The sequence below is a fragment of the Ictalurus furcatus genome, chromosome 22 (genome assembly GCF_023375685.1).
Source record: "Ictalurus furcatus strain D&B chromosome 22, Billie_1.0, whole genome shotgun sequence".
Lineage (NCBI taxonomy): Eukaryota > Metazoa > Chordata > Actinopteri > Siluriformes > Ictaluridae > Ictalurus > Ictalurus furcatus.
In genome coordinates this window covers 12544970-12559402 of record NC_071276.1, presented here as the reverse complement: position 1 = coordinate 12559402, position 14433 = coordinate 12544970, and positions in this window count along the sequence as shown.

The window sequence follows — 14433 nt, the reverse complement described above, 5'->3', positions numbered from 1 at the left end:
AAATTGCCAACATTCAATATGTTTTGTCACTCTTGCTTGGCCCATTTCCTTTATTTTCAGCTGCACTGCATTTGCTTTGGTATGTCTTTTGGTATAACTTTTAGTCTTCTTAACAATCTACGTACAGTAGCATTAATTTTTCTCATCCATGACCATTTCAGAGGCTGTCAACTAAAGAGGATCTTGTCTGGACAGAATATACCTAGATGTAATTTATTGTACATTCCTACTGTGATAAATTGTGTTGATTTTGTAATACCATAGTGTATACTAATGTAATAAAACTAACAAAACAACATCAATGCATAGTTATAGCAGTAAGATCCCACTGACAGGCAGGAGTGCATATGAAATAGAGGCTTTAGCAGATGGAATTGCGTTTTCACTTATCTCTGCAAGCCTTAACCTTTTTCCCAGAGACATCAAGAGCAAAAGACGCAATATGGCCGAGAATCAAAGAGCCTCCGCACATGACAAACAACATGTCCTGGACTTCATGGGGATCTGGCCTGTTCTCTGGTTCAGAGCTGACCCCAGGGAGCAGAACATTTTGCTTGAGCAATGAGCTATGATTCTAATGGTCCTGCGTTAGTTCCAGCTTGGCCTTCATGTCACCAAATGCACAACATTGAATTGTGGCCATGTGGTCAAAATAACAAGATAACAATGGGCTCTTCTTTGCTTTAAAATGCTTAGCCAAGAGTCCATTTTGGTTGCTTTTTTATTTCAATAGATGTCAAAAATTAGTACAAAACACTCAGTCAGTGCTTATTATTGATATAATTTATACGTTAATGCATCTGAGTTATTTTAGAACAATTAAGTCATCAACATTGTGGAATATAATAAAAATGCATCCAATTCTTGGTAGCGAACTCACACCGGTATATTATATTAATATATATATATTTTTTTTTTTTGTGAGGATGAATGAGCAACATATTGAAGGAGCGTTACAAAAAAACATTTTATTTTTCAGGATAAGTTCAATCACCAACATTTCCTAAAATCAGATAAAGTTTAATATGTATGAGTATAATGAATTTAGGTATAACACTTAGTGATAACACCACTCTCCTTATGATACATTAGCCATATCCGTGCAAATCTGTATAGAGGCTTGTGAGTCAAAACTAGTTCAAGTTACAATTCCTTGAAAAATAGCCAAGTAAAAAAAATCCCATCTGCTTACTGCCTTGGCTTGACTCAGAAGGGAAAAGCCTAAAGCTTTGAAACATGTGTAATAATGCAGTTGCGTGCATGCTATTTCACAAACGCTGTGTGTGTGTGTGTGTGTGTGTGTGTGTGTGTGTGTGTGTTTGTGTGTAAGAGAGACAGAGCATGATAGAAACCTGCGTTTGGTTTTTGACCCCTATCCTTGTCATCTGCTAGAGTTGCAGCTGCATCTGTCCCCTTTCCAGCTCTTACACACACACCAGCAGCTGTCATTGTGAAAGTCCTGAGATCATGTTTCCCTCATAGTAATGCCCCCTATTATTATATCATGATGCTCCTATGCACACTACAACATTTTGATACTTGCTTTTTTTTGTTGAACTCATTTTTACCATAGAATGGTCATAAGTGTTGCAAGTGTTTAATGAGACCCTTAAAATATTTTATACACAAACACACACACACATGTATACATGTATATATATATAATGTAGCATATAACCTACTTAAGATGTACACTCTTCGGTAAAAAACCCCTTCAAAGCCTCTAATTATCTCTAATACTTCTTTTCATTACATCTCCTTCAACCATTAATTGAGACATCCATCAGTCTTAGATAGTAGAACTTGGAGCCAAAGAGATCATTAGTACATGTCTACATCACCACACATGACAAGACTGGTTGTAGAATGATGAAGAATCTCTCTAGTGATTGACAGATGGTTTAAGATGGATGGACTGTTGGCATCTGATTTAAGGAAGGTGTCAACGAGTACACATGTGTTGTGGAAATGAGATCATGCTAGCTAGTGTCCTTGTGTTGTTTATGCTTGCATTTGACTAGCCTCTTTTCCTGTTGTCATACCTGCTTGGTCAAACATCTTTTACTTCATTGGCTGTTGATACAGTGATGTAATCACTGGTGGGTCAACCATATTGGTAATAACTTGTCAGTAGAACACAGAGATAAACATTTTGCACTTTGTACCCTTGACAAACCTTAATGGGAGCAAAGACTTTGTCTGTGACCAGTGTAACAAATCGCGAGATGATAGCACGCTATAGTCATTGTATGATTAAAAACCCATTTAAGCATTAACCAGTGCCATTTTAATAATTTTTGGACATCAATAAGTTTATTTGGTTGAGGTAATAAACAAATATTCGTTTGATAACAATCTGACAGTCCATCCATCTATTCTCCATACCGCTTATCCTACACAGGGTCAGGGGTGGAGGGTGGGGTGACCTATCCCAGGGAATTTGGGGCGCAAGATGGGGAACAGCCTGGAAGGGGTGCCAACTCATCACAGGGCACCATCACACACATTCACATACTATGGACAACTTTCTACAACATACTATGGAAATGCCAATCAGCCTACAACACAAGTCTTTGGACTGGAGGAGGAAACCGGAGTACCCAAAAGAAACCCCCAAAAAATGGGGGGAATGGGCAGGCTCCGAGTACACAGGTGCGTCTTGGTGGTGTGAGGCAAATGTGCTAACCACTAAGCCACCATGTCCCCTCATAATCTGACAGTCTAATACAAATAATTTGCACTATGTGTTTAATTCCTCATGGAGAGAAAGTACAGAAATGAAATTCCAAACTCAATGAATGAATAAGGATTGTGATACACATGCAGTGTGAATTGGAAAAGCATATACTGAACAATAAATAAAGCTTACTACATTTACTACATTTATGGAAGACATTTTGGTACCGGACTTCAGCTGATGTTATGAAGTTTTGTTTATATGTGAAACTCAGTGGAGAATCAGAGAACTTTTAGGTTCTGCGTGCCACATTCATGAAAACAAATCAAAAATACTGAAAATAACGAAAGCAAAACCAAAAACGAATAAACAAAGACCCACAATCACATCTGCAACAATTTTGCAGCAATTACATATTAAGATCAGTGCAGGGTTTATTTGTATGTTTTTACTTGTAAAAATTATTTTAAAAATATCCATCATTTACTCCTGGAAGCCTTCTGGTAAATCTCCTTCAACTCGCTGGCACCTAAAAAATATGCCTGATTTTGCTGATCTCTTGTGTCTGATATGTGTGTGTGTGTGTGTGTGTGTGTGTGTGTGTGTGTGTGTGTGTGTGTTTTGACAGTATGTGAATCAAATCAAATCAAAAGTCTGTGCCCCTTGTTCAAGATGGCACGGTCCTTGACTCACACCCAACCCTGCGTTCACACTTTTGAACAACAAAGTGCCAGGGCATCATTCACTCTCTGTGTATGTGTGTGACATGAGATTGCGATTTCAGCGAGAGCAGCAAGTGACTCTATGCATATGAGATATGACTCAAATGATTCCTCTGACCAATCCTATGGCACATGTGATCACAAATTTGGGTTCATATCTCCAATTAGGTTCCATTTACTGTTTGATGGCCCAAAAATGGAAGAAAAACTTAGAAACATAATTACATTGTATCCTGTCTTTGTATACAACCTGTGTATAGAGAAAAAAAACCCTACACATCCACAAGCGACAAGCTACAAGTGACATGAGTGACTTGTTTCTCGCTAATGTGAACATATACTAATGCTAAACCATTTAAAAAACACTTGTTGAACTTAAGACAAATAACAGATTCTGTAATTTTCTTGTAATTCACTGGATTTGCTCTGTAACATAAATCCAAATGGCAACCTGGCCGTCAGTGTTTATTCTTATTTTTGTACATTTCATATACTACGTAATGCAATTTTGACCTATGTAATCTATACTGTATTTGACTCATTCAAAATATATCACATGAAATTCTCAAGCTCAGAGTCGAATCTAAATGACATTGATTTTACTACAGTGCTAGAAATGTCTTTTGATTTGGGTTAATTTAGCATATCACCTGGTTTTATATATGAAATTCTTGACTCTTGTCTATCTTTGAATCTCGATCCTAAATGGCAAAGGTGGGGAATCTTGAACTTCTAACACATGTCTCGTTCCAGAAGCAATGTCTATTTTGGGTTGTCACTCTGCCTTCGTGAACTTTGGCTGTGAGAACAATAGCCATTCTGTTCGGTTTTCCCTCATCTCCTTCTCTCCATCTCTCTCTGTCACAGGGCAGGTATTTCCTGAGGGAACATGGCCCATTATCACAGCCGACGAAGGTCAGGTTTCAGCACTATATTTCTCCAGGAGCTCTGGCCTTCAAATCAATATGTATGTACTGTATGTGATGTTTTCTGCCAGGCACTCAAACCCACCACCCCCAGCTGGAGGTTGTCACTCTGTCATGCTGTATATGTCTGTCTCTCACAAGGCTATGGGCAGGATGCAGGCTTGGAAGTCTGAGAGAGAGAGAGAGAGAGAGGGAGAGAGGGAAGGAGGGAGGGAGGGAGGAAGGAGGGTGAGAGATCTGGATACGGGTGCACAGCTGCTGGTAGGCTGAAGTTACGGGTTGAAAAGGTCACAGAAAGCAACGCTTCATCAATCTGAAGGCCAGTGCTGTTAAAGGAAGGTTGAGTTTTCAGGGCTGAAAGGTTATATGACTGCAATATTTACAGTGCTAAACTCATTGTGAAATCCAGTGATCCTGGTTGTTTTGAAAGCTCAGAAGATGTGCAGGATGAAAGACAAAAAGCATATGAAGCATAAAAAGAGTTTGCTTTTAAAGTCTGGTTCCTGGCATGTCTATTGTAGTTCCTGTTCTGTATGGAAACATGAAATGTGATATGGTCCGTCACTGAGATGTCTACAAAAAAAAAACAAAAAGGAAAAAGATCTTCACACCAGCAGGCTAGCGTTGTCAGCTAGGGAAAACCAAGAGGCTTTCCAGATGCATGCTTTAGTCTTTGTCTATGCTGAAGACAGATATCTGGACATTGTAATCCCAGCCTGGCCCCTTGCCAAGAACTTTCTCTTTGTGATTTATTGGGCATTTGTAGAGTGATGTTCTCTCGAGTTGAAGGGGAGGCTAGTAAGCAGATCCAAACTAACATATCATACATATGGTTTTTGAATATTTTTGTCAACGTAAAAACATAGCAACAGTGATACTTGTATTCCCAAAGGAAATTAGAACAGAGATTGCATGATATAGTGGCACTGAGGGAGTAAATTATACTTTTTTTTTTACAGTCTTGTTTGTTTTCATCATTATCATACTGAGCAGACCGGGAGCCTATATTGTCAGATTTAAGGATGGCAGGATGCCATCAATATGATTAGTCAAGATAGATGGATCTTAATAATCACGGTAAATAGCACGAGGTTGCTAATTAAGATGGTGGTAAAACATTGCTAGGAATAATATTTGACATTAGATAACGTGAACAACAATGAAAATTCATTGAAAGGAGTTTGCACAGGTGGAAAATAATAATAAGAAAAAGTTAGGAACAATTAAGGTTGTAGTTAAAAGGTTAACAATGGGTTGAAATGATCAAACGTAGGAAAGAGTGGTTTTCCACTGAATAACCAAAATTCCTTAAATACAAGAGGCAAATATCTGTCGTGAAGTTGTTTAAATAACTTTTTTCTTTGTCTAAGAAGAATGCAAGAAAACCATTTTCATTCCCTCATAAATCAGTTTACTCCAGCTGTAGGTTACATTCTCCATTCTATTTCTGTCATCAGGAGGTTACTAAATAAGTAAATGAAGTTCATAGAAAATTGGAAAACTGGGGTTATATCTGGGGCTCTCAAGTAGAAAACTGTTCTGCCTCTCAGCTTTTCCCTTTCCACACTCACTGTAAATGAAAAAAAAAAGTAACCTTGTAAAATGGTGATTTCTACAATACACTGTATATTTATAGGCCATCATTGATAGGCCACAATTTCAAATATGGCATAATTACTTTAAATGTCCAGTTATAAATTATAAAGTTACAAATTGTTTTACAGACTAATTGTAACCATCGCTTTATTTCTTTTGTGGCTATAAAATGTAATGATGTAGAAACATCAAGTTTCATCATGTTGCTCCGTAAAAGATCAGCATTTTATGATCAAAGTGTTCATGGTACTCTGAATTTCCTCTGGGTTCTCCAGTTTCCTCTCACCTCTAAAAACCTGCCAGTAGGTGAACTTGTGACTCAAAATTTCCCCTAGGTGTGAATGTGTGTATGTGGGCAATGAGGATGAAATAATGGACATGGTGAGAACATGCATAACTCTGCACAGAGATTAACCTGAGCTCAGGATCAAACTGGGGATTGTAGTTGTGACGTGGCAACAACACCCTTCCACCCTGATTAATGAATGCTTGTTTATATTTCAAATGTGGAACCAAAAGGTCTGTGAGAGAGAATGTTTGAGATATATATATATATATATATATATATATATATATATATATATATATATATACACACACACACACACACACACACACACACACACACACACATATATATATATATATATATATATATATATATATATATATATATATATATATATATATATATATATATATATATATATATATGTATATGTATATAAATGGATTTTAAGACAGTGGGTGCTTGTTGATATGACATACTGAATGTCACCTCATACATCCAAATATTGCAACTTTATTTCCTCACTTTATTTATTTTTTTTATTTATACTCTCACATATAGGTGCTTTTTCTGAACCTTCGAATAGTCTACTCTAAAAACGAATTCACTGGCTTCATTACTTATCTTGATATTTTTTCTCATCCTAAAGACAGTACAGCATATCTGTTTTTGCACTGATATAATATTGTGATTTGGCAAACATTTTGATAAGGAATTCCCAAGACTGCAGAGGTTAAGATCTGGGAGATGCAAACTGTCAACCAGATCTACAAAACAGCCAAGAGTGCAATAAACAACCCTTCACATTCCCACAGTGAAAGAGGTCAGTATGTCTAGAAACTTTATTTTTTTTTACACTTCATTTTCCCCATATTCTCTCATTTCTTTCCACCATTAGCCCCTTAGGACCCAAAGAGTAAACAAACATCTGGAGTTAATATACATTAGATGACAAAAGCTACAACAATTCTGAACCAGAGAAGCTATTCATGTGTAAGTGGAAGATAATGTATCAGAGGAGATATGACACTGACCCATGATGGCTTACTGTCCACAGGAATCCAGGCTGCACTCCCTCCCAGAATGCAATGCGTCATGTTTGGTGTGTTGACGTCTCCTTATCCTTCATTCATTTATAAGCTCAAACTACCTGTTGGAATCTCCTACCAGTTGTCATTGAATTTTATGGATTAGTGCTGATCTGGAATTGGCGTTTCTTTTGGATTCTTGATACTTTTCCACTTCCACTCTTTTTTCTCTGATAAATCTTTCCATCCTGCCCTGAAGTGGCTTGCTGCAAAACAACAGATTAGGTTTCAGCTCCGCTCAGCTTTAAGTCCTGGAGGCTAATCATTGGGGTTAACAGTGACCACTTCACATGCGACCTAACACTTTAGTATTTAGATGATTTGTACTGTGTGAGTATATTTTTAAAATCAGCATTCTAGGTTACCATTCTTATCTCATCAGTGGTAAAAGTAGCCTTTAGTACAGTGGCCAGTAAGTGCACAACACATTAACAAATGAAAAATACAACAACAAAACCAAAAGCAAAAAAAGCTCAACCAAAAACATAATAGCGAAATCAAAAACACAATAACAAAACCAAAACTGTGATAACAAAACCAAAACCATGATAACAAAACCAAAAACACGTCAATAAAACAAAAACACGATAACAAAACAAAAACACGATAACAAAACCAGACATGACAATAAAACCAAAAACACAACAATAAAACCAAAACCATGATAACAAAACCAAAAACATGACAATGAAAGCAAAAACATAACAATAAAACAAAAACACATCAATGAAACCAATAGCATAACAATAAAGCAAAAAACATGATAACAAATGAAAACCACAACAGCAAAACCAAAAACGCGACAACAAAATCAAAACCAGAATGAACGCAAAACAGATAGGGACGATCCTTATTGAACATTACATGCTTGTTGCTGATTGGAAATGGTGTAGGACTATTACAAGGAAAAAGAACTGTTTTCAGTTTGTTAGCTAATTAGTGTAGTGAAAACAATTTGATGTCCTGTTTTTGGTTTTGTTTCCAAATTTGCTGTTTTTAGTTTTGCTATCGTATTTTGGGTTTTGTTGTTAGGTTCCTGAATTTGTTATTGCACTGTTTTGCCACAGTGCTTTAGAGCTGGATATATCAAGTCCTGGTAAAACTAGCGTACTTAGACTACCATTTTTATCTATGCAGTGGTAATGCTTGGGAGTACCATGTATAGATTGGTCAGTAGGCATAAGTATATTATCTCATTGTAAATTAACATTATTATGGAATAATGTTTATTGTTTTACCCCTGCAGTGCTAATCGATAGCTCTAGCATTTAGAGATTGGTTGATGTGCAGAAGTATGTCAGCTTCTGGTAAAATTAGCTTGTCATGTTGAGTGTTGACAGAAATGCTGAGTGCAGAGGAATCTTGTAGATGACATGAGCCTGAGGCGAGGCCTCTTGGCCAGCTGCTGCTGTCAGGTACTGGACCATTTGGTGGTAAATCATAGCCGTGGCCTGGTGAGAACGGCACTCCAACATCTCCCCTTTCTCCCAGCGCTGATGGGAAAAGCAGCCCCAGTGCTTGTTCCGGCCTTGCTTGAGTTCCAGAAAGAAGTCTGTTAACTGTCCTTCCCATGAGGATTATATCATAATCCCTACAGCAACTGCTGCAGAAAGCATATGCCCCAGATTCCCTCAGCAGAGGCTAGACTAATTAAGATGTCTTTATTGAAGTTGATTATGTTTTCCTGTAAATGTAACTTATATTTACTCTGATCTCCAAGGAAACAATGAAATAATTTATTTTAGAGTTCATCAACATGGGAGATGAGTGTTTAATTCAAGTTTTTTTTGTTTTTGTTTCACATAGTAGTGGTTATTGCTAAACACTATATCTAAACACCACGTTTCACTGTGTTACACATTATCATTGTATAGTATGTGTGCACTTTTCTGCAAGCAGTTGATGGCGACAATTATCATTGCACTAAGCGCTACTACATAACATGTAATACACTCACTGACCACTTTAATAGGAACATCTGTACACCTGCTCATTTGTGCAATTACTCAATCAGCCAGTCATGTGCCAACAGCAGAAAACACACGATAATGCAAATACAGGTCAAGATCTTCAGTTGATGGTCTCAGTGACTTTGAGTATGGCATGGTTGTTGGTGCCAGACTGGCTGGTTTGAGTATTTCAGAAACTGATAGTCTCCTGAGATTGTCACATACAACAGGCTTTAGAGTGGCAATTCTAAGGGCAGAAACCAACATCAGAGGAGCTGATTTGAGCTGACAGGAAGGCTTTGGTAACTCAAATAACCACTCGATACAACTGTGGTGAACAGAAAAGCATCTGGGAGCATGAGATGAGAATGTGTTGAACCTTGGGGCTGTTGGGCTGCAACAGCATGAGAACACTCCTGTTAGCCAGACACAGGAATCTGAGGCTACCGTGGGCACAGGATCACCAATACTGGACTTTTGAAAATTGGACAAAGTGATATGACATGACTGGCTCATTGGATAATTGCATAAATGAGCACATTTATAGTTGTTGTTATTAGTGGGTAGTGAGTATACATTATAGCAGTTACCCATTTAAATTCAATCCTCTCTATATTACAGTTAAATCACATGTTACACTCAGTATTTGAATCACAGGTCTAATGGAGTGTGACCTTTTACCACCAGTTGACGTCAAACATGACTTCTCTTCATGTATCATCCAAACTCCCTTCCTGTACTGGAAAACAAATTTTGCCTCTAAATTAATTCCTGAGTTTCTTAGGAGCGCTCCTGCTTTTCATCCAAGCACAGCAAAAAACAAACAGTGAACGAGAGAGACAGTGAGAGCAAGATGGAGAGACACATGGTAACCATGTGGAGGTCATCTTATCTCAAGTTCAAAGCGAATGATTCGGTCAAGGAGGCTTACTCAAACCTCAGAGTATGCTTTCATGATAAGGGCTGGTGGATGGCGTGTTGGCTGGTGAACTGGCGGTCCTTGAGGACATACGCTTGAACCTTGTCATTGAGTGATGAATGTGGGGAGCTTCTACTGCTTCTTTGAGAATCAAACCCAGACCTGTCAACTCCCACTCTCTGATAGCTCTTATTTTATTTTGGTTTCCAAAGTTAAATCAGAATTTATCATAGCAGGAAAAAAAATTGCTGTCTTAAGAGTACAAGGCACACATGTTGAAAGACCTTGCAATACATTATGAATGTCTCCCTGGTGAAAATATGCCTTACTTTGGGGTTGACAGTGTATTTATTTGCAAGATTTCATTTAACTGTGCAAAAATAACAGCAAAGAAATTGCACAAGAAAAAGCCAGTGCCTGAGGCACTTGAATTATAATTCATTTAAATAAAATTTAAAAAATCCATAATTTCAATAAATAAAAAAATAACAATTTTAAACACCATTTCATTTAATGTACAAATTTCTTAATACTGATATATCCTTTTTAGCCCAGCAAACATTTTACTGTTATGTTAGCTGGAAAATGAATCACATTCCAATGAGATGTTTTAACAGCATCAGTAATAGCAGAACATAGGGCTTTAGCTGATTAACCCTCAAGTAGCCTTAGCCACACTTGTGCCCTTGTTCCATGCTAGAAATAGCTTTTCCCCGAATTGGATAAGGCCTCATGTAAGAACTACTTCTATTGAAGCAGCCTTCCATTGAAGTCAGGCTTCAGATTCTGGGGGCTGGGACATGTGTTCAGACAGCAACTACAGGCCTACAGGTCTTCAGTCTGACATTATCCAGTTATCTGGCCTGTCTGTGCGACTTGATGTTGATGGACGAACTGGGCCACTGCTCCTCCATTCATCTCCATTTAAGTCTGAACGAGTGACAGTAAGTATGTCTGACACTGGAGTATAAAAGAAGGTTCTTGATTGTTCGAATTTTATCTTAGATGAGCTGGGATTACTAAGCTGTATTTTCGTGGTGGTTTGAAGGGACCGCGTGTGTGTATATCCACTGTTCTCTTTGCAGTAGCTGCTGTGGCTCACCAGACTTCCAGTCTCCAAACAGTCTCTGCGTCTGCATACTCACTGTCCCTATTTCCGCTTTGAAGGAGATGTCAAATACTATCCTTGCACAGTTCACTCATCTGTCTACATGTGCCTCTTTGTGGTGGCCATGGTTTCTGCCTGTGTCTCTTCTTCTTTCACACAATGACAGAGTGTACTCACAAACTGTATTATAAATTAAGTGGAACATAGTTGAGGGCAAGAGGACATCTGCACTACCATCTGCACTGGCACATCTTAAGCAAGCAGCTGAAATCAATAGCACATTTTTCATACCCATTGTGTAAGGCTTTTGCTGTGTATGTCTATATTTGTGTGTGTGTGTGTGTGTGTGTGTGTGTGTGTGTGTGTGTGTTTTTCTCAAAACGACGTCCTCATTTGTCAGGGACACAGCAGTGAAGCAATGAGTCATAGGGTGTACTGAGGGTCATTAAACAGACCAGTGCAGCTCCATGGTGCATTCCAAGCAGGGTAAAGTCAGACCAGAGGCCAAGGATATAGAGCTGTCTCTTCGAACATACCCAAAGCTCTAACGCTCAGGTCGTAAACCTTTGCCTTCTACTGAGAACGGCATCTACTTGCCTTCTCAGACAGATACACTGACGGCGATACAGCTGGAAAAACCAAAGAACATCTGACTTAAATGCAGCCCATTACCTTAACAAGAGCACAAAAGGGCAAATTATTTGAAGCTTGTACCTGAAAGTATTTCCACTTACTGGAGCTCCAATTATTCTGATTTAGTGATCGTTAATCACCGCCAATACCATAGAAGAGTCATAAGAATTCGAATGAATGCTCAGCCTGCCCTTTGCCCTAACCTCAACTGAGCTGCCTTGTGGGAGCACGTTGTTTTAATCAGTTCCAGCTTTATTTTATTTCGGGCACTATTAGACAAAACTCAGAAACAATGGACAAGGTAGTACTATATCAGCAAGTATATTTCCAAGAGGATACTAGGAGGGTGGGTTTATGTTTGTTCTAATGGATGAAGTCATTCAGGGTGTTAAACCTAGAATTAGATCAGCTGCTTTCAGCAAAGACGCAGGCATTTGTTGTGACAGGCCGAGGACAGCTGCAGAAACTGTTTCTTTCACATGCCCCATGATGGCTTTATTAACACGGATTATTCACAGATAAAGTAGCAATGAACTGGTGGTGGATTTCAAAACGACATAAGAAACAATGCCTAAAAATAAACAAACAAAATAACCCCTCCAAAACTGATATACAAAAAAGTTTTGGAATTGTGAGTGCGCTCGAGACTTGAGATCTTACAGAATCAGGCTCAATTGAACGAAGCTTGGCAAATATGCTATTTCTTCTAGAAACATCATAACGTTCGGCCAGTTAAATGAGCTGCACAGGAGGCTACAAAACAAACATTCCACAACTACACAGTGAACACCGTGTTTTCACTGCTGTCTCGGTTCAAGCTGTGCGGCAATACTTACAGTTCTCAGAGAAAGATAGTGAAAAGGGAGAAATAGGACATGCGAGAGAGAGACTAAAAAGGACGTGAAGGTTAAATATCTGCCAGATTCTCAGCAGAGTACTTCCACGGACACTTGCAAGACCACAAGACTTCATGACGGTCTTTTCAACCATGTCACTTAACGTTCCAGAAATGTAAATTTTGCGTGCAATGGTAAGACGTTTTAGGAACTTCCACCTTCACAGAGTCCAGTGCATTGGAAAGAGACATGCTCTAAACACCCAGAATTCCTCTGTTTCTGTTATTATTAATGATGGGTGACAAGAGACCTACCAGTGACTCCTGCTTGCGTCACACTATAAAGCTTAGTTTCACACTGGATCTTCCCAGTGTTCCATTGTTTATGAACTAGAGTGGTGTGTATATCAGAAGTTGAAGGTGGTCTGTGTCTTCAAGACGTCGAGAATGAAGTGTGTGTGTCTGTGTGGGGCGATGAAGGTGTAGGACCACCGTCAGGGTGTTTGTGTGTGTTTGTTCAAGAGGTATTGTTCAGTCAGGGATTAAATGAACTAAATCACATACATGAGTTAAAGCTACATTGGAAAAAAAAATTGTGTTTGCTCTAAAGAATAATAAGATTAAGGAAGAATGAATAAAGATAGCTGGGTATAGACAATTGTTGGATGGTGTTGTCCATGTGTGTCCTTTTAGCAAAGAAATTGTCTTTTTCTTCTGTGTAATAAAAAAAAAGCTTTCTTATATTAAGTAAATCCAAATCATGGAAATGTTTTGCAGAAATGGCTGCAGTCCAGTGCAGATGGGATTCTTAAATGCAGTTAAAAAACAGAGCAAAGATCTTCTCTCAATCTACAATATTTCCCCACTTATTTTCCAGATTTAGCTAAATGAAAGACATTTGTGGTATTTAGAATGTGTGAATAGTTTCTTTTTGTCCTCTTTTTGTCCAAACCTTTTGTGCTCTATGTTGGGATTTTTGTTCCTCTGCCAAGATAATAAGCTCTGGTGCACATTATTGCAAATGCTGTAAAGCCTCGGTATTAATTCAAGATTTTGTGTACACATAAAGTGAAAAATCAGATTGGCTTCACAAACACAGATGCTTAAACAAATGTTTTAAATAATTTTTTTGTCCTGGAGGAATGGTCTGTCTTTATTTGCTGAACTCATGTTGGATGGCTCAGCACAATAGATAGATTGTACAACAACAACAACAACAACAACAACGACAACAACAACAACAACAATAATAATAATAATAACAATACTCATCATCATCATCATCATCATCATCATAATAGGCTGGATTAATTTAATTGGATGATTTATGATATTTAATTAACTAAAATGTCCTTTTTATCCAAATGTATTGCATCCTAAATGACATAATGATCTGCACAGTGAGCCACAATACTGCCAAACATATTTCATGTTCTACCCCAGGCGATTTAAGGAGATCAAGGTAGACAGTAGGGATTTGTCAAAAACCATGCAGGTAACAGCAACCACAAGCTTACACTTTCAATCAAAAGCTTTGCATTTCCTAAACACTCTTGTTAATCCAAAGAATGAATCCTATCATGAAGTTAATGCCATGAGTGCTGTTTCCCTGCAGTGTCTGTTTGTGCACTAGAATGGTTTTGGCTCGGTGTAAAATAGCACTGGGGCGTGGGGACATTTCATATTTAAGA